This window comes from Scyliorhinus canicula, chromosome 10, assembly GCF_902713615.1.
Source record: "Scyliorhinus canicula chromosome 10, sScyCan1.1, whole genome shotgun sequence".
NCBI classification, from domain to species: Eukaryota; Metazoa; Chordata; class Chondrichthyes; order Carcharhiniformes; family Scyliorhinidae; genus Scyliorhinus; species Scyliorhinus canicula.
Window position 1 is genome coordinate 47,499,637 of NC_052155.1, and position 24,895 is coordinate 47,524,531.

At 48.4% G+C, this 24,895-nt stretch overlaps 1 protein-coding gene across 1 annotated transcript in view; it reads right to left on the reverse strand.

Annotated features, from left to right (window-relative positions):
- Window positions 1–24,643, reverse strand: part of LOC119972331 (SREBF chaperone) — a 189,663-nt gene extending 165,020 nt beyond the window's left edge. Inside the window, exon 1 of the mRNA XM_038808857.1 lies at window positions 24,495–24,643. The gene's annotated coding sequence lies outside the window, so the exon portion shown is untranslated. The remainder of the gene's footprint in view (window positions 1–24,494) is intronic.
- Between the last annotated feature and the right edge of the window lie 252 nt (window positions 24,644–24,895).

Sequence of the window (24,895 nt, forward strand, 5' to 3'; positions counted from 1 at the left end):
CGGGACTGGAAAGGGGAAAATATGCCCACAGTAAGTTCCAATTAACAGTAATGTAACAATATAACAAACATTCTGCTTTAATAACATTAGTTAAGGGACAAGCATTGACCAGTATACTAGGAAAAGCTCCCTTTCTAATCTTCGAAGTAGTGCCATGGGATCTCTTACATTCACACCTGGGAAGGCAGGCAATGAAAGGTTTAACATCTCATCAATTTACAGTGCAGCACTTCCACAGTGTTGGATTGAAATGGTAGTCTAGATTTTGTGCTCATGCTTCTGGAACCGATAATACGTTGACTCAGATGCGAGAGTGCTACCACAAGCTACGGCTGACAGTTATCAATGTAACATTTCAATTTAGGATACATCTTTCCATATGAGAAACAGGGATACCAAAGTGCTGCATTTAGTTTATTTTTTAAAAAAGGAAATAAGTGGGTGTTAATATTAAAATCAGATGCATTTGAGGGATAAAGTAAACTAGCTATTCAAATTCAATAAATTTTGTAGTCCACAGTAGCAGAATTTTTCAACTGTTATATAAGCACCATTTCAAAGAAATCATAAACATGATTATTGGTAAAGGGTAACCGGCACGTAAAATTATAGCCATTGGGGGAAGGGAAACTCAAATTTTAAACTGAATACAGGAGTTGCGTGGGTCATCAAGACAAAAAACAAGCAGCTTACTTAGTATTTCAATATAGTTACACATTCAGGGAATTTAATCACACTGTTACACTGGAAACAAATCTGAACATCAACATTATGGTGTTTCCTTTAAGTGTTTTAAATCAAGCCCAGGAACAAGTATTGAGGTAATGCCTCAATACTGTGCTGGGTTGGGCATATAATTAGAATGGAAGACCTTTGCATTCCGAGACAGCTGCTCTATGGAGCGCTAGTGTCTGGCAAAAGAAACCAAAGTCGGTTGCGCAAACATCACTAATACATCCTTAAGGGAAATCTGAAGTGATGCAGCATCGAGCTTGATGAGTTGAAAGAATCAACAGGAGAATGAATTCACTGGAGAGCCCCTATTCCTAGAGCTTCTGTCAGTGATGCAAAGGATCAACATCAATGTCCTATTGCTGTCCATGAATAATTTAAAAATAAATTTAGACTACCCAATTATTTCCCCCCCCAATAAAGTGGCACATTAGTGTGGCCAATCCACCTACCCTGCACATCTTTGGGTTGTGGGGGTGAAACCCACGCAGACACGGGGAGAACGTGCAAACTCCACACGGACAGTGACCCAGGGCCCTCAGCGCCCTAGGCAGCAGTGCTAACCACTGTGCCATGTGCCGTCCCCACTGTCCATGAATGCCATAAAGCAGTAATAGTCCATGTCACGAGTTCCAGTTCCCCAGCTGCTTCCGATTCTATGCATCCAGATTGGGACAGCACAACCATCTTGGATTAGATCCTTGACAAGTCTGCATATCCATCGTTTTCTTAGAATTTGAAGGACAACCACTTCTTACATTTCTAAAATTTATTAATCCAAACGTTAAAAAATGTGCACTGAAAACTAAAATTTCAGTAGTATGCTGTGTGTATTAACCTGCAATTCCTCACTTACAGTCCTTATTTCACCTGAGCCCCTCCTATTTCTTAGTTTTCAGGATACGGGCAGGGAAGAAACTAAACCCTCGGTAGAAATGGCATGTAGCGCAAATACTGGGCTACAAGTTTACTTCTATGATTAAAAACAACAGCATGCTGTGTGTTGACTGTACATATTTAGTGTATTGGTATCAACACATTCAGGAAAAGCCACACAACCTTCACAGAATTTTGAATTCCACTCAAATTCAAAAGCTACACCCCAAAAATCCCAGTGTTTGATCTTCTTTGTGTTCCTGTTTTTATTTTGGAGCTCCAGTTCTTTTTACGGTATGTTGATTATCAAAAGGGGCCAAAGATGCAAGGGCATTTCAATTTGTTTCCCCCTAATTTTATTTTTTATAGCAAGTTTAAAAAACTAATGCAGAGTACACTCCAGGTTAGTCAACATCAGTCAAGAGAATAGAAAAGTGAATGTTTCAGTTACAAGCTTCTGACAGTTTTGAAAAAGAATCAGCATCCAAAACATTTAACTTAATTGTTATTTTTACAGATGCTGACTGACTTAGACTAGTTGAGCAAGTGGTCAAATGTATGGCAGATGCAGTATAATTTTGGAGAAATGTGAGGTTATCCACTTGGTAGCAAAAATAGGAAGGCAGACTATTATCTAAATTAAGGGAGGGGAATATGCAATGAGACCTGAATACCCTAGTACACCAGTCACTGAAGGTAAGCATGCAGGTACAGCAGGCAGGAAAGGCAAATACGTAGTATGTTGCCTTCATAGCAAGGGGATTAGAAAACAAGAGCAGGGATGCCTTGCTGCAATTATACAGGGCCTTGGTTAGGCCACACCTGGAATATTGCATGAAGTTTTGGTCTCATTATCTCAGGAAGGATGTTCTTGTTCTAGAGGGAGTGCAATGAAGGTTTACTAAACTGATTCCTGGGATGGCGGGACTGAAGTACGTAGAGAGGTTGAATTGATTATGACTATTTGCCGAGGGCAGCATGGTGGCACAGTGGTTAGCACTGCACTGAGGTCCCAGGTTTGATCCCGGCCCTGGGTCACTGTCCGTGTGGAGTTCGCACATTCTCTCCGTGTTTGCGTTTTGCCCCCACAACCCAAAAGATGTATAGGGTGGTGGATTGGCCACGCTAAATTGCCCCTTAATTGAAAAAAATGAATTGGATACTCTAAATTGTAAAACAAAAGACTATTGCTGGAGTGCAGAAGAGGGGAGGGCCTCATAGAAACCTTTAAAATTCTAACAGGACTAGACAGGGTAGGTGCAGGATTGAAGTTCCCGACGGTGGGTGTATCCAGAACCAGGGATCAATACGGGGTAGACCATTTAGGACAGAGATGAGGAGAAATTTCTTCACCCAGAATGGTCGGCCTGTGGAATCCGTTACCGCAGGAAGTAGTTGAGGCCAAAACGTTGTATGTTTTCAAGAAGCAATTAGATCTTGCACTTAAGGTGAAGGTGATCAAAGGATATTAGGGGTGGGGGTGAGAAGGCAGGATTAGGCTGTTGAGTTGGATGATCAGGCATGATCATAATGAATGGTGGAGCAGGCTCAAAGGGCTGAATGGCCTCTTCCTGCTCCTATTTTCTATGTTTCTGTAGCTTGCTGCATGTTTCAGCAATTTGTTTGTCTTTCAAATTTCCAACATTTGAAGCATTTTATACTTGGGAGTCATCAATTCCACAATGTTCATGCCATTTGTGTTCAAGCCTGGGTATCCGCCTTCTTTGATACCAGAGTCAGCTAATCCTTCAATTCTGCAACTGAGCTAACTTTGTGACGCATATACATTGAATTTAGAATCTTTAGCTTAAACCAATAAACAATGCAAGTCACTACTCAATGCTCCAATGAATGGTTGTCAGGGTATTTTATAATACTGTGAATTTAATAAAAGCCCTCAGAATCACAGACAACAAATGCACCAACAAAATTATAACCTTCCTCCCTTGAGCAAACATATATTTGCACACATTCAAATTCCACCACGGCGGGTAGCACGGTGGCGCAGTGGGTAACACTGCTGCCTCACGGCGCTGAGGTCCCAGGTTCAATCCCCGCTCTGCGTCACTGTCCGTGTGGAGTTTGCACATTCTTCCCGTGTTTGCGTGGGTTTCGCCCCCACAACCCAAAGATGTACAGGGTAGGTGATTTGTCCATGCTAAATTGCCCCCGAACTGGTGAAAAATGAATTGGATACTCTAAATTTATTCTTAAAAATTCCTCCACGGCAGCTGGTGAAATATAAATGCAATTAATTATTAAAAATTTAGAATTGAAAGCTAGCCTCGGGGAAGGAAACGTGCCTTCCTTATATGGTCCTGGTCTACATGTGACTCCAGACACAAAGCAATGTGGTTGACTCTTGATGCCCACTGAAATGGCCTAGCAAGCCACTCCGTTGCAAAACTGCTACAAAAGAGTCAAAATGGAATAAAAAGTCGGACAGACCCATCTGCATTGAGCCCAGCTTGTCCATGCCGCCCAGTTTTCTATCACTAAGCTAGTCCCACTTGCCCGCATTTGGCCCAAATCATTCTATACACACCCTGCCACCCTGCCCATCTAACTGTCTAACTACTTTTTAAAAGGACAAAATTGTACCTGCCTCTAACACTACCTCTGGCATTGACTTAGACATGGAAATAAAAATGGCATACCCAGCCCTGTTGACCCTGCAAGTCCACCTTATTAATACTTAGGGGCTTGAGTGAAAATTAAAAGAGCTGTCCCACAGACAAGTCAAGCACACTTGAGATCGTTTTACTCAATGAATCATATCTCTGAATCATATCTAACATCTAATTTCCCATACACCATCACCATTCTGGAGTATAGCCTGTGCCACCAGCAGGGTATTGCTAGCAGAAGCAGTGATACCATGGTAGTTGCCTTGGGAGTGTCCAATATATCGACTCTGGACCCCATGAAGCCTCATGGCATCAGGTCAAACATCGCCAAAGGAAGCTCTTGCTGATTACCACCTACTCAGCTGATAAAACAGTACTCGTGTACATTGATTATCACTTGGAAGAAGCATGGGATGGTAATGGTACAGAATATACACTGGGTGGGGGACATCACAGTGCATCACCAAGCATAGCTTGGGGACACTGCTACATACCAAACTGACCGAGTCCTAAAGGACATATCTGTCAAACTGGTGGGTTGGGGGGGTGGACGCCAAGGCAAATACCTCTTGACCACCAAGAGGCAAATATCTGCTGACCTCCTCACCAATCTATTGTCGCAGATGCATCTCTCCATAACAGCACTGGTGAGACTAACCACTGAACAACCCTCATGAAGACAAGCTGCATCATACTACCATGCTAAATGGGATAGATACAGAAACTCAAAACTGAGCATCTATGAGGCACTGTGGGCCAACAGCAGTAGAATTACATTCCACCGCAATCTGTCACCTCATGGAGTGGCATCCCATCAAGCCAAGCGATCAACCCTTATTCAATGAATAGTGCAAGAGAGCATTCCAGGAGCAGTACCAGCAATATCTGAAAATTAGATGTCAACCTGGTGAATCTACACCACAACACATGACTACTTGGGTGCCAAACAGCAGAAGTAGCATGCAACAAGCAGAGGTAAGAAATCCCACAATGAATCAGGTCCAATTTCAGCATTCTTGCCATATCCAGTCGTGAATTGTGGACAACTAAATAAAAGGACGTTCAACTAACATCCCCATTCTCAATGGTGGGAAAGCCCAGAACATGGTCAGCACTGCGGTCTCACAGCACCAGGGACCCATGTTCAATTCTGGCCTTGGGAAACTGTTTTGTGTGGAGTTTGCACATTCCACCAGTGCCTACTTGGGTTTCCTCCGGGTGCTCTGGTTTCTTCCCGCAGTCCAAAGATGTGCAAGTTAGGTGGGGATGTGGGCGTCCTGGTAGGGTGTCTTTTGGATGGTTGGTGAAGACTTGAAGTGTTGAATTACCTTCTTCTAACATAGGTGAAAAGGACAGGCTGAAGCATTTGCAACCATCTTCAGCCAGAAGTGCCGAGTAGATGATCCAACACAATCTGCTCCTGATGTCCCCAGCATCACAGATACCAATCTTCAGTCAATTCAATTCATTCCACATGACACCAAGAAATAGTCGAAGGCACTGGATACTGCAAAGGCTATAGATTCTGATAACAGTCTGTCTAAAGCACCAAAGACTTGTGCTCCAAAGCTAGGCTCGCCCCTAACCAAACTGCGCAGCACAGTCAGAACACTGCCATCGATCCAGCAATGCAAGCCCTGTCCACAAAAATCAAGACAAATCCAATCATCCCATGAGCAAAATGATGGTAGGATAGTGCTATCAAGTAGCAAAAGTTTGCTCATTGGTGCCCAGTTTGGTGTCCACCAGGGCCACTCAGCTCTTGAGCCTTGATCCAAACATTGGCAGAAAAGCTGAACAGAAAATGGAGGTACAAGTGACTGTCCTTGAGGTAAGCAGTAATTGAGAGATTGCAGCATCAAGGGTCCTTGGCAAAACTGATATCAATGGCTTTCAGGTGGAAGATTGTTGTTTTTGGAGGCCAATTACCTTCCTGATTAAGGAGCTATGCTCCGAAAGCTAGTGATTCCAAATAAACCTGTTGGACTTTAATCTGGTGTTGTAAGACTTCTTACTGCGCCCACCCCAATCTTAATGTGGAGATGCCGGCGTTGGACTGGGGTGAGCACAGTAAGAAGTCTTACACCACCGGGTTAAAGTCCAACATGTTTGTTTCAAACACTAGCTTTCAGAGCACTGCTCCTTCTCCTGAGGAAGGAGCAGTGCTCCGAAAGCTAGTATTTGAAACAAACATGTTGGACTTTGACCTGGTGTTGTAAGAATTCTTACTGCACCCCAATCTTAGACATAGGACAATGCTGCAGGACTTTCTCAGGGTAGTGTCGTAGCCCAACCATATTCAGCTGCTTCATTATTGCCCTTCCCTCTATCATAAGGTCAAAAGTAGAGATCTTCATTGCCGAATCCACAATGTTCAGCACAATTTCAACTCCGGAGATACTGAAGCAGCCCATTTTCATATGCAGCAAGATCTTGACAACATTCGGGTATGGACTAGTAGAAAGTAACATTTGGGCCTCATAGGTGTCATGCAATGGTGATCAACAACATAGATAGAATCTAATCATCTCTTCTTGATATTCAATAGCATTACTATCATGGAATTTCCCCCACTATCAAGATCCAGAAGTGTTAGCAATTATCAGACTGAAGAACACCAGCCTTGTAAATAAACTGCCAAGAAGAGGTCAGAATTTCAGCAGGTTAAGTTGAGAGACAGTCAGGTGCTGTTCTCAGTGTCAAAACATAACTTCAAAGTTGCAAGCAATCTGGTTCACCACCATACAGTTGCTTTAAAACTTTTTTAAAAAACAGCAATAGGCATTTAGCCTTTTGATCCTGCCCTGCAAGTCAATAAAATCATGGTGGGTGTCAAGAAATACATCTGAAAGTCCCAGCATGTTAAATTAGCAGCAGGCAACACGGTGGCACAGTGGTTAGCATTGCTGCCTACGGCGCTGACGACCTGGGTTCAAATCCCGGCCCTGGGTCACTGTCCGTGTGGAGTTTGCACATTCTCCCCGTGTCTGCGTGGGTTTCACCCCCACAACCCAAAGATGTGCAGGGTAGGCGGATTGGCCACGCTAAATTGCCCCTTAATTGGAAAAAAATAATTGGGGACTCTAAATTTATAAAAAAAAATGTTAAATTAGCAGCCTGCAGAGATTGTAACATTTAAAGGTACAGGGCGTTCCAATACTTGTTGCATTGGTTCTTGCAAAGTAACAATGGTGGAACCCTAGGAGTGTTTTGACAGGTCACCAAATCAGTTCAAGGAACAGTCAGACAGCCAACAATTGTTGGAGAAAAGGGACTGGGAAGGGTAGAATTCCTAGTTGAGGGGAGTTAAAAAGTTAAGAGAAAGGGCTTTGGGGAGTGTGGATAGTGTGTTCTGCTGGGCATGGCCATGGATCTAAAAGCATACTTGTGAGCAAGTCTTTGATTGTCCTCGGGACGAGGTATCTCGTTAGACGAGCCTAAAACCCTGTCAGGCAGGCCACCGGGTTAGGGTCAGACATACAAAATAGGAGTAGGAGGCTATTCTGTCCTTCGGGCCTGCTCCATCATTCAACATAATAATTCTCTATCGCAATGCCAGTCTCCAGCGCTCTTCCCATAGCCCTTGATACCTTTAGAGTCTAGAAATCTATCTACTTCAGAGGGACAGCAACCTTTGGAGCAAATTGTAAGGTAGAATTTTCAAAAATAGACAATCAATGGAGGATTTTGTTAAAATCTATGGAATCTATTTTGGTTGTATCGGTCATTTACTCTGCAGTGTAGTGTGCCCGACCACAGTTTAACCTTGAACAAATAACAGCACAGTACAGGCCCTTCAGCCCATGATGCTGTGCCAACCATTTATCCTAATCTAAGATCAACCTGTTTGGCTGGTTGAGAAAATCTATTTTAACAGTTTCTTTAGAAATAGGAGTAGTTCAGTGCTATAAGAACGGTGTTTAAAAAGAGTTGATCTGGGAGAAACTATGTATTATTTGAGCTGGGGGAAGGCTGTAATACATCTATGTAATGACTATTCCACGCAAGAAACAAAATCAACACACCCGGCTTGTTTCGAGAAACCACAACCTATGTGCTAAAAAATAAAAAGTCAGTGCTATGGGAAAATAATGAAAATCACAAAGATCACAAAACTGTCATTGCATTCATTCATTCATTCATTCATTCATCAGAAACAATGTACGTTTTGATAATACCTTGACAGATGACCCTTAAATTTAGCAACTATATACTGTGATTTTTCAGGCCTGAGGTTCACAAAATTCATTCAAGTCACTGTCTGTTCATTCACAGGAACCTCATACTTACACTGAATGTTCGAGCAGAAGATCCAAATTATATATAGTTTTATCTCTCTGAACTTAAACTAGTTGTTTTTTTTGTTTGTTCAAAACTCATGGGAATCTTGTGGCTGTATTCACTTTATTCATCTTGAATCACAACTTGAAACAAAATGTTATTGATCCTGAACCAATTCTGCCACCCCACCACCCGATGGTCAAGGGTCCGGCCAAGGATCAGAACACTAATCTTCTACCTCAAGTCCACCTTCCCACACTATCCCCATGTCTCTCAAATCTTCTTAGTATCTAAAACATTCTTAATTTCTTCTTTGGATACTCTGAAAGAGCACCCTATCCAGGCCACGCACCCATCCTATCCCCATAACCCCAAATCAACCATGCAGCCCTTTGTATTGTGGGAGGAAACTGGAGCACCCAGAGGAAACCCACAAAGTAATAGGGAGAATGTGCAAACTCTGTTAGCTTCTGGTTGCTGTTCAGTAAAGAGTCAAGAGTTCTGCTCCTTTCCCAAAACACCTTTATTCAGTACACTCTGTACAAAACTCTGTCACCATATCACACCCAAAAAGGGCCACCTGCAACCTCTTTACATATCAATGTCAATTATTGGATCCTTAACATCAATGAGACATCCAATTGGAATGTCTCTTAACCTATTCCTTAAACACCACAAGGGGAGTCACCAAGGCCAATGTTGAACCCAGGTCCCGTGCGCTGAAAGGCAGCAGTGCTAATCACTATACCACTCCTTTTTACGCTGGGGGGGGGGGGGCGCGGCGGGGGGAGTGCCATATTTCCCAGCCCATTGGTTTTGATGTGATCCAATTTCTTTTTTTTTAATAATTTTTTTTTCTTTTTAAATAATTTTTATTGGAATTTTTTACAGAAAATATAAAAAAATAACAAAAAACAATAATATGCAACAAACTATCCCATAACAACCGTAACACCCCTCCAAACCGTATCAACACATGTATCCCACCCCCCTCACCCCCCCCAACAAGAGAACTTAACCATAAATTAAAATTAAATAAATCAAATTTAAATAAAATAAACAGACATAGTGCTCGTCCTCCCCCCCCCGCCCCACAACCCGGGTTGCTGCTGCTACTGTCCCAGTACCCTATCGTTGAGCCAGAAAGTCGAGGAAAGGTTGCCACCGCCTGAAGAATCCTTGTACCGATCCTCTTCGGGCGAATTTGACCTTCTCGAGTCTAATAAAACCCGCCATGTCATTGATCCAGGTCTCCACACTCGGGGGCCTCGCATCCTTCCATTGTAGCAAAATCCTTCGCCGGGCTACTAGGGACGCAAAGGCCAGCACACCGGCCTCTTTTGCCTCCTGCACTCCCGGCTCCACCCCAACCCCAAAAATCGCGAGTCCCCATCCTGGCTTGACCTTGGATCCCACCACCATTGACACCGTCCTCGCCACCCCCTTCCAGAACTCCTCCAGTGCCGGGCATGCCCAGAACATATGGGCATGGTTCGCTGAACTCCCCGAGCACCTGACACACCTATCTTCACACCCAAAGAATCTACTATTCCTCGTCCCAGTCATGTGGGCCCTGTGTAGCACTTTGAATTGAATGAGGCTAAGCCGCGCACACGAGGAAGAATTAACCCTCTCCAGGGCATCAGCCCATGTCCCGTCTTCAATCTGTTCCCCCAGTTACCCCTCCCACTTAGTTTTCAGCTCCTCTACTGACGCCTCTTCCACCTCCTGCATAACCTTGTATATATCGGATATCTTCCCCTCTCCGACCCAGACCCCTGAAAGCACCCTGTCTCTCACCCACCTCGCGGGAAGCGCAGGGAATCCCTCCACCTGCCGTCTAGCAAATGCCTTTACCTGCAGATACCTGAACATGTTGCCCGGCGGGAGCCCAAATTTCTCCTCCAACTTCCCCAGGCTCGCAAACCTCCCGTCGATAAACAGGTCCCTGAGCTGTCTGATGCCCGCTCTGTACCAACCCTGAAATCCCCCATCCATGTTCCCCAGGACAAACCTATGGTTCCCCCTCAACGGAGCCTCCATCGAGCCCCCCACGTCCCCTCTATGTCGCCTCCACTGCCGCCAAATCTTGAGGGTAGCCGCCACCACCGGACTCGTGGTATACCCCGTGGGAGGGAGCGGCCACGGTGCCGTTACCAGGGCCCCCAGGCTCGTATCCCCACAGGACACTCTCTCCATCCGTTTCCATGCTGCCCCCTCCCCCTCCATCACCCACTTGCGCACCATTGACACATTGGCCGCCCAGTAGTACCCCGAGAGATTGGGCAATGCCAGCCCCCCCCCCCCCCCCCTATCTCTACCCCGTTCCAAAAAGATCCTCTTCACCCTCGGGGTGCCATGCGCCCAAACAAAGCCCATGATGCTGCTGGTCACCCTTTTAAAAAAGGCCCAAGGGATAAAGATGGGCAAGAACTGGAAGAAGAACAAGAACCTCGGGAGAACCGTCATTTTGACGGACTGCACACTACCCACCAACGACAGCGGCACCATGTCCCACCTTTTAAATTCCTCCTCCATCTGCTCCACTAGTCTGAAGTTAAGCTTATGGAGAGTCCCCCAACTCCTAGCCACCTGCACCCCAGGTACCTGAAACTCTTCACTGCCCTCCTGAAGGGGAGCCTCCCAATTCCCTCCTCCTGATCTCCCGGGTGCACTACAAATACCTCGCTCTTTCCTAAATTTAGCTTATAGCCCGAGAAGCCCCCAAATTCCGCTAACAGCTCCATCACCCCCGGCATTCCCCCCCTCTGGGTCCGCCACATACAACAGCAGGTCGTCCGCATACAGCGATACCCGATGTTCCTCCCCACCCCGCACCAAACCCCTCCATCTTCCCGACTCCCTCAACGCCATAGCCAGAGGTTCAATCGCCAGTGCAAAGAGCAAGGGGGTAGGGGGCACCCCTGCCTGGTCCAACGATAGAGCCTGAAGTACTCCGATCTCCTTCCATTTGTAACTACACTCGCCATCGGAGCCGCGTAGAGCAGCCTCACCCATTTGATGAATCCCTCCCCAAATCCAAACCGCTCCAGCACCTCCCACAGGTACCCCCACTCAACTCTATCAAACGCTTTCTCTGCGTCCAGCGCCACCACTATCTCTGCCTCCCCCTCCACTGCCGGCATCATGATAACATTTAGCAGTCTCTGCACATTCATGTTGAGCTGCCGCCCCTTGACAAATCCTGTCTGATCTTCGCGTATCACCTCTGGCACACAATCCTCTATCCTGGTGGCCAGGATCTTTGCCAGCAACTTAGCGTCTACATTGAGGAGCGAGATAGGCCTGTATGATCCACACTGCAAAGGGTCCTTATCCCGCTTTAGGATCAAACAGATCAGTGCCCGCGACATCGTCGGGGGCAAAGCCCCCCCCTCCCATGCCTTGTTGAAGGCTCGTACCAGCAGGGGGCCCACCAGGTCCGCGTACTTTTGTAAAATTCCACCAGGAATCCGTCCGGCCCCGGGGCCTTACCTGACTGCATTTGTCCAATCCCCCTGACTAGCTCCTCCAGCTCTATCGGCGCCCCCAGCCCCTCTTGAACCCTTGGGAAACATAGCCTGTTCATGAAGCTCTCCATCCCCTCTCTCCCCATCGGAGGTTCCGACCGGTACAGTTCCTCGTAAAAGTCCCTAAAGACCCCGTTTACTTCTGTCCCCTTCTGCACTACATTTCCACCCCCATCCTTCACTCCACCAATTTCCCTAGCCGCATCCCGCCTACGGAGCTGATGCGCCAACATCCTGCTCGCCTTCTCCCCATACTCATATACCGCGCCCTGTGCCCTCCTCCACTGTGTCTCCGCCTTTCTGGTGGTCAGCAAGTCAAATTTGGCCTGCAAACTGCGCCGTTCCCCCAGCAACCCTTCCTCCAGTGCCTCCGCATATCTCCTGTCCACATCCAGGAGCTCCCCCACCAGTCTCTCCCTCTCCTTCCTCTACCTCCTTTCCCTGTGGGCCCGGATGGAGATCAGCTCCCCCGGATCACTGCTTTCAGAGCCTCCCAGACCATCCCCACCCGGACCTCCCCCGTATCATTGGTATCCAGATACCCCTCAATGCTTCTCCGAACCCTCCTACACACCTCATCCGCCAGCATCCCCACATCCAGGCGCCAGAGCGGGCGCTGGTCCCGCGCCTCCCCCATCTCCAGATCAACCCAGTGCGGAGCATGGTCCGAAATCGCTATGTCCGAATACTCGGCATCCTGCACCCTCGGAATCAATCCCCTGCTCAGGACAAAAAAGTCTATCCGGGAATAAACCCTATGGACATGAGAGAAAAAGGAATACTCCCGCGATCTTGGTCTCCCAAACCTCCAGGGATCCACCCCTCCCATCTGGTCCATGTATCCCCTCAGTACTTTGGCCGCCGCCGGTCTCCTACCCGTTCTTGCACTGGACCGGTCCAGTGTGGGATCCAGCACCGTGTTAAAATCTCCCCCCATGATCAGGCCCCTTGCCTCCAGGTCCGGGATGCGGCCCAACAAGTGCCTCGTGAAGCCCGCATCATCCCAATTCGGGGCATATACATTCACCAGCACCACCTTCTCTCCCTGCAGCCTACCCTTCACCATGATATATCTGCCCTCATTGTCCGACACCACCTCAGCCGCCCCGAACGCCAGCCTCTTCCCCACCAGAATCGCCACCCCCCGGTTCTTCGCGTCCAATCCCGAGTGATAAACCTGCCCCACCCACCCCTTCCTCAGACGAACCTGATCCGCCACCTTCAGGTGGGTCTCCTGGAGCATAGCCATGTCCACCTTCAGCCCCCTCAGATGAGAAAATACCCTGGTTCTCTTAACCGGCACATTCAGCCCCCTCACGTTCCAGGTAATCAGCCGGATCAGAGGGCAACCCGCCCCCCTCCCCAGCCGGCTAGCCATAGCTTATGAAATGTTCGCCCCAGGCCAGCGCACCCCGCCCGACCTGTTCCCCATGGCGATAACGCCTCTCCTCTACCCCCCCCCCCCGGCTCACACCAGCTCCTTCCTGGTCATTCCAGCAGCAACCCGGTATCCCCCCCCCCCCCCCCCCCCCCCCCCCAAGGCTAGGACCCCTCCTAGCCGCAACGCACCCTCCATAGCACTTCCTAGAGTCAGCTGACTTCTGCTGACCCCGGCAGCCCCCGCCAACGCCATCCCCTCCCGGATTGGGGTCATCCCCCTCTTGCCACACCACCTTGGCACCGCTTCAGCGCGGGAAAGAAGACCAGTAGAAGCCCCGTCCCCACCGCCAACTCCACCCCCCCTGCCCCGCAGCGCGGGAAACCAGAGGAAAGCCCGCGCTTTCACACTGCCACACCCCACCCTTCTAACACAGTTCCCCAACATCCAGTTTCACCCCAACCCCCAGCCCCGTACAGAAGAGAACATATAAAACACAAACCCCCAACATTCCCCACCTAACCCACAACCATACCCAATAGACAAACCCACCCGTAAACAGAGCAAAAAGAAAAAAACCAGCATACATAACACACATGTCGAAGTTAAAAAAGTTGAAAAAACAGCAACAGCGAAAACAGCAACGGCCATAGTATGTCCCCAGACCCTAGTTCGAGTCCAGCTTCTCCGCCTGTACAAAGGCCCACGCCTCCTCCGGGGACTCGAAGTAATGGTGCCGGTCCTTGTATGTCACCCACAGGCGCGCAGGCTGCAACATTCCAAACCTGACCTGCTTGGCATGTAGCACCGCCTTTGTCAGGTTGAAGCCGGCCCGCCACTTAGCCACCTCCGCACTCCACTCCTGGTAGATCCTCACTACCGAATTCTCCCACTTGCTGCTCCTCTCTTTCTTGGCCCAGCGCAGCACACACTCCCGGTCACTGAATCGATGGAACCACACCAGCACCGCCCTCGGGAGCTCATTTCCCTTAGGCCTCCTGGCCATCACTCGATGAGCTCCCTCAAGCTCCAGGGGCAAATGGAAGGACCCCGCTCCCATCAACGAGTTCAGCATCGTAGTCACATACACTGGGAGGTCCGACCCCTCCAGCCCCTCCGCCAGGCCCAGGATCCTCAAATTATTTCGCCTCGTACGAACATCCAGCTCCTCCAAGCGGTCTTGCCACTTTTTATGAAGTGCCTCGTGCAACTCCACTTTCCCAACGAGGACCACGGCCTCCTCCTCCTTTTCAACGGCCTGCTGCTGCAATTCCCGAATAGACACCTCCTGGGGCGCCTGGTCCCAAGCAGCTTGTTTGTAGTTGCATTCATGGAGTCCAGCAACTCAGCCTTCAGCTCCGCAAAACAACGCAGGAGAGAGGCCTGCTGCTCCTGCGCCCACTTCCACCAGTCCTCGGGTGTCCCGCCGGCCGCCATTTTGTTTTTCTTCCCCCGTTTTTTTTTGGGGAGCTGCTGCAGCTTCGTCCTTCGTCCCACTACGGGTGAGCACCATAAATTGTGTGGAAAGCTCCTCCAGACACCTTCCCCCACCGGGATGCGTTAAAACAGCGCCGTTTGGGGCCCTCAAATCGGCCCAAAAGTCCCTAAATAGCGGGAGCTGCTGAACGTGCGGCTTAGCTCCGCATAGCCGCAACCGGAAGTCCCCTTTAAAATAATTTTTATTCAAATTTTCCAACAACAAATTTTATCCCAACAATGAAAAGAGAAAAACAAAAACCTCCCCCCCCCCACCAATACAAAACAATAAATTAACAAGAGTTAACATCGAACCGTAAGAACAAACCCCCATAACGAACCCATAGTCTCCCCAGACCCCCCCCCCCCCCCCCCCCCAGGTTGCTGCTGAGATTGACCACCCTCTAATGCTCCGCCAGGAAATCAAGAAAAGGCTGCCACCGCCGGAAGAACCCTTGCACCAACCCCCTCAGGGCAAACTTGACCCTCTCCAGTTTAATGAACTCGGCCATGTCGTTGATCCAGGATTCCGGGCTCGGGGGCTTTGCGTCCTTCCACTTCAAAAGGATCCTTCGCCGGGCTACTAGGGACGCAAAGGCCAGAATACCGGCCTCGGGGCAGCACGGTGGCACAGTGGTTAGCATTGCTGCCTACGGCACTGAGGACCCGGGTTCAAATCCCGGCTCTGGGTCACTGTCCGTGAGGAGTTTGCACATTCTCCCCGTGTCTGCGTGGGTTTCACCCCCACAGCCCAGAAGATGTGGATAGGTGGATTGGCCACACTAAATTGCCCCTTAATTGGAAAAAATAATTGGGTACTCTAAATTTATTTTTAAAAATACCGGCCTCTCTCGCCTCCTGCACTCCCGGCTCCGATGCTACCCCAAAAATAGCGAGCCCCCAGCCCGGTTCCACCCTGGAGCAGGTCCCTACCACCCCCTTCCAGAAACCCTCCAATGCCGGACACGCCCAGAACATGTGGGTGTGATGTCGCTGGGCTCCCCGAACACCTGCCCTCTCCCCCAAAGAACTGGCTCAGCCTGGTCCCAGTCACACGTGCCCTATTGCAGCACCTTTAGCTGAATTAGACTAAGCCGTGCGCAAGAAGAGGAGGAATTCACCTTCCGCAGCCCAGTAATACCCATACAGGTTGGGCAGCGCCAATCCACCCACCTCCCTGCCTCGCTCCAAGAATACCCTCCTCACCCTCGGGGTCTTCTGCACCCACACAAACCCCGTAATGCTCCTGTTAACCCTCCTAAAGAAAGCCTTCGGAATCATAATGGGAAACACTGGAAGAGAAACAAAACCTCAGGAGCACTGTCATCTTAACCGACTGGACCTGCCCGCTAGGAAAAGTGGCAACACATCCCACCTCCTGAACTCATCCTCCATCTGCTCCACCAGCCTTGTGAAGTTTAATCTATGCAGGGCCCCCCAGCTCCTGGCTATCTGGACTCCCAGGTACCTGAAGCCCCTCTCTGCCCTTTTCAGCGGGAACTCCCCTATCCCTTTCTTCTAGTCTCCCATGTGCACCACGAACAGCTCACTCTTCCCCACATTGAGCTTATAGCCAGAGAAGTCTCCGAACTCCCCCAGAATCCTCATCACCTCTGGCATTCCCCCCGCCGTATCCGCAATGTACAGCAGTAAATCGTCGGCGTACAGAGACAGCCTGTGCTCCCCTCCGCCCCCCCCCCCCCCCCGCACAATACCCCTCCAGTTCCTCGATTCCCTCAGTGCCATGGCCAGGGGTTCAATCGCCAACACGAAGAGCAGGGGAGAAAAGGGGCAACCCTGCCTTGTGCCCCGGGACAGCCGAAAGTCCTCTGACCTCCTCCCATTCGTCACCACGCTTGCCACCGGAGCACTATACAACAGCCTCACCCACCTAATGAATCCCTCACCAAACCCAAATCTCCTCAACACCTCCCACAGGTAGCTCCACTCCACTCTGTCAAAAGCTTTCTCCGCATCCATTGATGCCACTATTTCCGCCTCCCCGTCCACCGCCAACATCATTATGACATTAAGAAGCCGCCGCACATTGACATTCAGCTGCCTCCCCTTCACAAAACATGTTTGGTCCTCGTGAATGACCTGCGGGACCACATCCTCCACCCTCCTGGCAGGTATCTTGGCCAGCAGCTTCGCGTCCACGTTGAGGTGCGAGATCGGCCTGTAAGATCCACACTGGAGGGGGTCCTTATGCCGCTTCAAGATCAAAGAAATTAATGCTCTGGACATCGTCGGGGGCAAGGCCCCCCCCTCCCCTGCCTCATTCAGGGTCCGCACTAACAGCGGGCTGAGCAGGTCTGAGAACTTCTTGTAAAATTCCACCAGGAACCCGTCAGGCCCCGGTGCCTTCCCTGACTGCATACTCCCCAACGCCTTGATCAGCTCCCCCAACTCAATTGGGGCCCCCAGACCCTCCACCCACTCCTCCCCCACTCTCAGGAACTCCAGCTTGTCCAAGAAGCAGTCCATCCCACCCTCCTCCCCAGGGGGTACCGACCAGTACAACTCCTCACAAAAAGGACCTGAACACCCCGTTAATGCCCCTTGCACTCCGCACCAGGTTGCCTCCTACATCTCTAACTCCCCCTATCTCCCTCGCCGCCTCCTGCTTCGGAGCTGGTGGGCCAGCATCTGACTTGCCTTCTCCCCGTATTCATATCGCCCCTGCGCCCTCCTCCACTGCACCTCCGCTTTCCGGGTGGTCAATATGTCAAACTCCGCTTGCAGACTACGATGCTTCCTCAAAAGCCCCTCTTCTGGGACCTCCGTGTACCTCCTGTCCACCCTTACCATTTCTTCCACCAACCTCTCCCTCTCATTGTTCACCCCCCCCTCTCTCTGTGTGCCCGAATAGAAATCAGCTCCCGTGATCACCGCCTTCAACGCCTCCCAGACCACCCCCACCTCCCCATTGTCATTAGCTTCCAAAAACCCCTCTATGCACCTATGGACCCGCCCACATACCTCCTCATCCGACAGCAGCCCCACGTCTAACCTCCACAGCGGGATTTGATCCTTCCCCTCCCCCAGCTCCAGGCCCACCTAATGCGGCGCGTCGTCTGATATGGCTATCGCCGAGTACTCCACCCCTACCACCCTTGGGATCAGCGCCCTGCTGAAGACGAAAAAGTCGATCCGGGAGTAAGCCTTATGGACGTGGGAGAAAAACGAGAACTCCCTACCTCCCGGCCTCATAAACCTCCAAGGGTCCACCCCTCCCATCTGGTCCATAAACCCCGCCACCGGCCTCTTACCGGTCCTGGACCTCGAATGATCCAGCGCCGGGTCCAGCACTGTATTAAAATATCCTCCCAATATCAAGCCCCCCGTCTCCAGGTCTGGAATCCGGCTCAGCATGCGCCGCATGAAGCCTGCATCGTCCCAATTTGGGGCGTACACATTGACCAGCACCACCCGCTCCCCTTGAAGTCTACCGCTCACCATTACGTATCTGCCACAGCTATCCGCCACGTGATCCAATTTCTATTAATACCACATAGCAAACACAAGACAGGAAGAACTCAAAGGGTTAGTTTATTTGCACAAACTAAAGGTAGGAGGAGGGCAGCAACATTGCCTCACCTGTTCCTCTTACTTTTTTTTAAAACACTAAAGAATTACAATTAAGGGGCAATTTAGTATGGCCAATCCACCTAACCAGCACACCTTTAAGTTGTGGGGGTGAGACCCACACAGACACGGGGAGAATATGAAAACTCCACACAGACATTGACCCAGGACCAGGATCAGACCCGGGTCCTCAGCACCGTGAGTCAGAAATGTTAACCAGTGTGTCACCACGTTGCCCTATTTAAATGCTTATTAAATTATATCAGGGTCTCTGTCTCCACCACCCTTTCAGGCAGTGAGTTCCACAGGCAGCGTGTTACACACTCCCACAACTCTGCGTAACAAGGTTTTTCTCACATCCCCTCTAAACCCTCTGCCCCTTATCTTAAATCAATGCCCCGTCATTGATCCCCCCACCAAGGGGGAGAAGTTTCTTCCTGTCTACTCTATCCATGCCCCTTATAATTCTCAGGGCAGCACGGTGGCCTAGTGGTTAGCACAACTGCCTCACGGCGCTGAGGTCCCAGGTTTGATCCCGGCTCTGGGTCACTGTCCGTGTGTAGTTTGCACATTCTCCCCGTGTCTGCGTGGGTTTCGCCCCCACAACCCAAAGATGTGCAGGCTAGGTGGATTGGCCACGCTAAATTGCCCATTCATTGGAAAAAATAATTGGGTAATCTAAATTTATTTTAAAAAATAATAATAATTTTATACATCTCAAATCATAAAACACAATGAATTCTATGGTGCATCTATCGAGCTGCATCACAACCTGGTATGGCAACTATTCAACCCAAGACTGCAAGAAACCGCAGAGTCTAGAACACAGCCCAATCCATCACACAAAACCGCCTCCCATCAATTGATTCTGTCTACACCTCCTGCTGCCTTCGGAAAGTGAGAAGCATAATCAAAGACCCCTCCAACCCGAGTTATTCTCTTTTCCAACTTCTTTCCGGGTTAGTCTCTTTTCCCGTACCAGCCTCCCCGGACAGGCGCCGGAATGTGGCGACTAGGGGCTTTTCACAGTAACTTCATTGAAGCCTACTCGTGACAATAAGCGATTTTCATTTCATCAGGCAGAAGATACAAAAGTTTGAGAACATGCACTAACAGTTCAAAAACAGCTTCTCCCCGCTGTTACCAGACTTCTGAATAACTGCTCTCTTCACACATCTTCTGCACTGAGTAGTACTATATTCCGTATGCTGACCTAATGTCAGTGCCTATCTATTTACATTCTGTATTTATGCATGTCCCATGTTTTTTCATATATGGAATAATTTCTCAGGACTGTACAGAATACGTTCCACTATAGCTCAGTAATGTGACGATAAATCAAATTCAATTCAATCTGCATCCTTTCAAGTGCTGTTGCATCCCTCCTTTAATGTGGATTCCAGAACTGCACACAATACTCTAGCTGTGGCCTAACCAATGGTTTATATATTCCAGCACACTCTATGCCTTGGCTAATAAAGACAAGGAAACCATATGCCTTCTTAACCACTGTATCCACCTGCTCTGCTACCTTAAGGGACGGGTATACCTGTACACCAAGATCCCTCTTATCTTTGTGCGCTTCCCAGGGTCCTGCCATTTATCATATACTCCCTTGCCTCGTTTGTCCACCCAAGTACATCACCTCACACTCAACTGGATTGAATTCCATTTGCCACTGATCAACCCATCTGACCAGCCCGCCTATATCCTCCTGTAATCAAAGGATATCATCCTCATTCTTTACCACCCACTAATTTTCATATCATCCACAAACTTACTGATCAACCCTCCTACATTCATATCCAAATCATTTATATAAACCACAAACAGCAAGGGTTATGCCACTGGACACAGGCTTCCAGTCAAAAAAACACCCCTTGACCATCAACCTCTGCTTCCTGCCACTCAGCCAATTCTGGATTCAATTTGCCAAATTTCCTTGGATTCCATGTGTTGTTCCCTTTGCCATCAGTCTCCCATGTTGGACCTTATCAAAAGCCTTGCTGAAGTCCAAGTGGATTTCATCAAATGTATTGCCCTCATCGACACGCCTGGACACCGCTTCAAAAAACTCCAAGTTAGTCAGATATGACCTCCCCTTAACAAAACTATGCTGATTGTTCTTGATTAATCCTTGCTTCTCCAAATGCAGATTAATTCTGACTCTCAGAATTGCTTCCAATAGTTTCCCCACCACGGAGGTTAGACTGACTAGCTTGTAATTTCCTGATTTATCCCTTCCCGAATAATAGAACCACATTGACTATCCTCCGTGCCCTCCACACCTTTCCTGTGGCCAGAGAGGAATTGAAAATTATTGCCAGCACCCCTAATTCCTCTCTTGCCTCACTCCACAGTTGGTATACATTTCATCTGGCCCTGGAGATTTGTCTACCTTTAAGCCTGCCAGACCACTCTGTGTCTATGCTAATCTTTTAATTTTATGAAATGAAATGAAAATCGCTTATTGTCATGAGTAGGCTTCAATGAAGTTACTGTGAAAAGCCCCTAGTCGCCACATTCCGGGGCCTGGTCGGGGAGGCTGGCACGGGAATCGAACCGTGCTACTGGCCTGCCTTGAAAGCCAACAATTTAGCCCAGTGTGCTAAACCAGCCCCTACACAGTCCTTATCCCCGATTTCTATATCCACACTGCCCCATTCACAAGTGAACACTGACAAAACGTATTCATTCAGAACCCTATCTACATCCTCTGGTTCCACATATAAATTACCACTGTGGTCCTTAGTGGGCCCTACTCTTTCCCTAGTTATACTTTTACCCTTAATATTTGTAAAACAAATTGGGATTTTCCTTTATTTTACCTGCCAGTATCCTTTCATGTCCCCTTTTTGCTCTCCTGATTTCCTTTTTAAGTTCCCTCTTGCACATACTGCCAACGCTTCTGCTCTTTTGAGCCCTTGATATCTGACAGAAGCCTCCCTTTTCCTTTTTATCTAATGCTGTATATCCCTCGATATCCAGGGTTCACTGGATTTGTTGGTCCCACTCTTGGAACATGTTGGCCCTGTACTTGCCCCATTTCCTCTCAAATATGTCCCATTGTTCTGTCACAGATTTACCTAAAAGTGTCTGCTCCCAGTCCACTCTGGCAAAATCATAGCTTATTAAAATTGGCCTTCCCCTGTTATGAACTTTGATCTGAGGCCCATCCTTGTCCTTTGCCCTAACAATCTTGAACCTATCAAAGTTATGATCACTGTCTGCAAAATGATCCCCCACTGATACCCAGCTTAGCTACCGAAAATTAGGTCCTTCTACATACTGGCTTAAAATATTCTCTTGGATGCATTTTAAGAATTCCACTTCCTCTAAGCTTTTCCACTACGGCTACCCCAATTAATATTGGGAAAGTTGAGTCCCCCACTATCACCTACCCTATTACTTTTACACTTACTGAAATTTGCCTATATGTCAGCTCTTCTATTTCTATTGGACTGTTATGGGGTTTGTAGAACACTCCCAGCAATGTGACTGTTCCTTTTTGGTTTTTAGGTTCAACCCATAATGGCTTAAGTTGAAGACCTTACTTGAAGATGTTGTTCCTTCTTACTGCTGTAATTGATTCCCTGACTAAAATTGTGGCACACCACTCCTCTTTTACCTCCTTCCCTATCTCAAATCAAGTTGCTGTATCCTGGAATATTGAGCTGTGACTCCTGCCCATCTCGCAACCATGTCTCAGTGACGGCAATGACATCATACCTCCCATGTTTTAATTTGAGCCCTCAATTCATCTGCTTTGTTCGTCTGATGCATTACATTAAAATAAATACCATCCAATTTTGCCAAATTCCCTGGTGACTTCAACTGGTCTTGACATTCTATGCCTTCCTGACTCACTTGCTGTCTCCTCTAATTTTGTCTATGTATGTATCCCTGCTGAACCTTTTTTCAGGATCCCAAACCCCTGCCAACTTAGTTTAAACCCTCCCCAACTGCACTAGCAAATCTTCCTTCAAAGACACTGATACCATTTTGGTTCAGGTGCAACACGATGTACAGGTCCCACCATCCCAGAAATCTAAAGTCCTCCCTCCTGCACCATCTCTCCAGCCAACCATTCATCTGGACTACTCTCATATTTCTAGCGCAGAAGTAATCCAGAGCTTCTACCTTCTGGGTCCTGTTATTTAATCTACTTTCTTGTCTCTAAATTCTGTTTTCCAGGAACTCGTCTCTTTTTCTGCCGACATTGTCAGTGCCAACATGTACCATGATAGATGTCTGTTTGCCCTTCTTCTTCAGTATGCCTTGCAGCCAGTAACCTTGAAAAAAACTATAACCAGGTCCAGAAGACCAAGAAGGGATAGTTTACCATTGTCACAGCTGCATAGTGTGTCAGTTGTGACTTTGAGGAGTGCTGTTTAAGTATTGTGGTAAGGATGAGAACCCAATTGGAAGGTTTAAAACACAGAGTTCCCAGAAATGAGGCATGGATTTGGGAAGCGATAGCATGCTGAAAGACATTGGAGGGGAATGGAATTTTTGTTTGAGAGGGGTGATGTCGCCAGATTTGAAGGAATCATGTGGACAGTACCCCAGGATAGAATACCAACACCAATGTCAACCAACAGCAAGGGGGGGGGGGGGGAAAGAGTTGAGAGGTCAGCAGTTTAGTGGGATAGGGTTGAGTAGGTTGAGCGTGTCATGGACAAGGCAAGAAAATTTCTTGTTGAATAATCGTATGGTGATTCACTGTAATGTATCAAATACAATGTAACAATATGGTCTTGGTGATGACTGAGAATACAGAGAATCGGAGTGGTAGTCCCATCATGAAATAACCATAGCCTAAAGCATCAATAACCATAGCGATGTAAAGTCCCAATTACATCAATGGGCGAACATGTTCATAATGTTATGTCGAAGAATTTCAATCACATTGCCGTTTCACAGCTATGATTTCGGTACACTTTTGCAACACGCGATCTGTAAACAGGCTAGCGCTGTCATGGAGAAAGGCCAAAATGCAGCACTGTAATAATTTGCGCACCTCGTCCTTCCCGAATATATACAAAAAATGCTGTATTGTTACAATGTAAATTCGTGCAGTGGATCGGCTCATTGTATCAACCTCAAAAATGGGACGCAATGTAAAATAAGAGGATCAATTTGCCATTATAGTGGTTGCCCCACTTAGACGAATTGAACAATACCTGCAATGTTTTACTAAATGGAAACAAACATCGGGAAGAAACAACACCCAACAGACGACAGACCATAAAGAGTGCACGGAAAGGCATGCAGGGTGTGGAAAGGGAAGAAAGTTAGAGGTCGAAAAGTAGATTTTTAGAAGAAAACGCGGACTTGTAGCAGAAACTATATAGAGAGGAACGTTTAATTTTTCGGAAACATAGTTGTAACCTACGATAAACAAATCTCACTGGAAACGAGGTTTGCTTGGCAGGTTCTAATATAATCACTCGAGATTCATTCCAAATTAGAAATTAAATGTACAGTTTCCAATTCAAAATGCGCCAATTTCGCAATATCTGAGACGAAAGCAGTCCTGACTTTAATTTTTTTTAAAAACTAAAGTCATAACGAGAAGCAAAGTAAATAAATGAAACATTCGGAAAATCCGTAATATTTTAAGCCGTGGGGCAAATGCATTTTAAAATAATTGATTAAAAATGAAGACATTATGAATGCAAAAGAATTTATAAGAGAAGCAGTGACTGCTGCTGATTCTGGCTGCGATGAGATTTTCTGGCAGGTGTCGGCGTCTCTTCCGAATAAGGAGGGAGCGAAATGAGCTTTTCTTAAACGAAAAGTAATAACAATAAAGAGTAGCCTGTCTGGTGTACAAACAAATCCAGCAGGGCGCTTGGGCCTAGCTGAGCTTCTCTCACTCACAGGCTGAGGCAGAAAGTAAATTGTTCAAATAAACCCTCCCCACAGCTCACACCGACCAGCTGAGGCAAGTAAAGCAGCGACATTCACCGGTTCTGCGGACCGAGGTGGATCCTCTCCCCTTACCTGGCAGCAGTTTAATTCCTCCCTTCCACCCCGGCACCCCTGGCCGACCTCCTCGATGGGGTTTTGAGAACTGGAGTAAAGTCCCTGAGTTTCAGCTGAGTCGCCGCTCGAGCGCGCGTCGCTGCTCCGCGAAACACGCGGCCCCCGCCGCTGCGTTAGCCCCGCCCATCTGCACGCGCGCGTCGCTGCTCCGTGACCCCCGCCGCCGCACGCCGGGTTAACCCCGCCCGCCTGCACGCGCGCGTCGCTGCTCCGCGATAACTCCGCCCACCTGCACGCGCGCGTCGCTGCTGCGCGGGCGCGCGGCCCCCGCCGTCGGGTTACCCCGCCCACCTGCACGCGCCTGTCCCTCCCCCCCAAAAAAAACAGGTCAGCCACACCCCGCCCACCGGCGCGCGCGC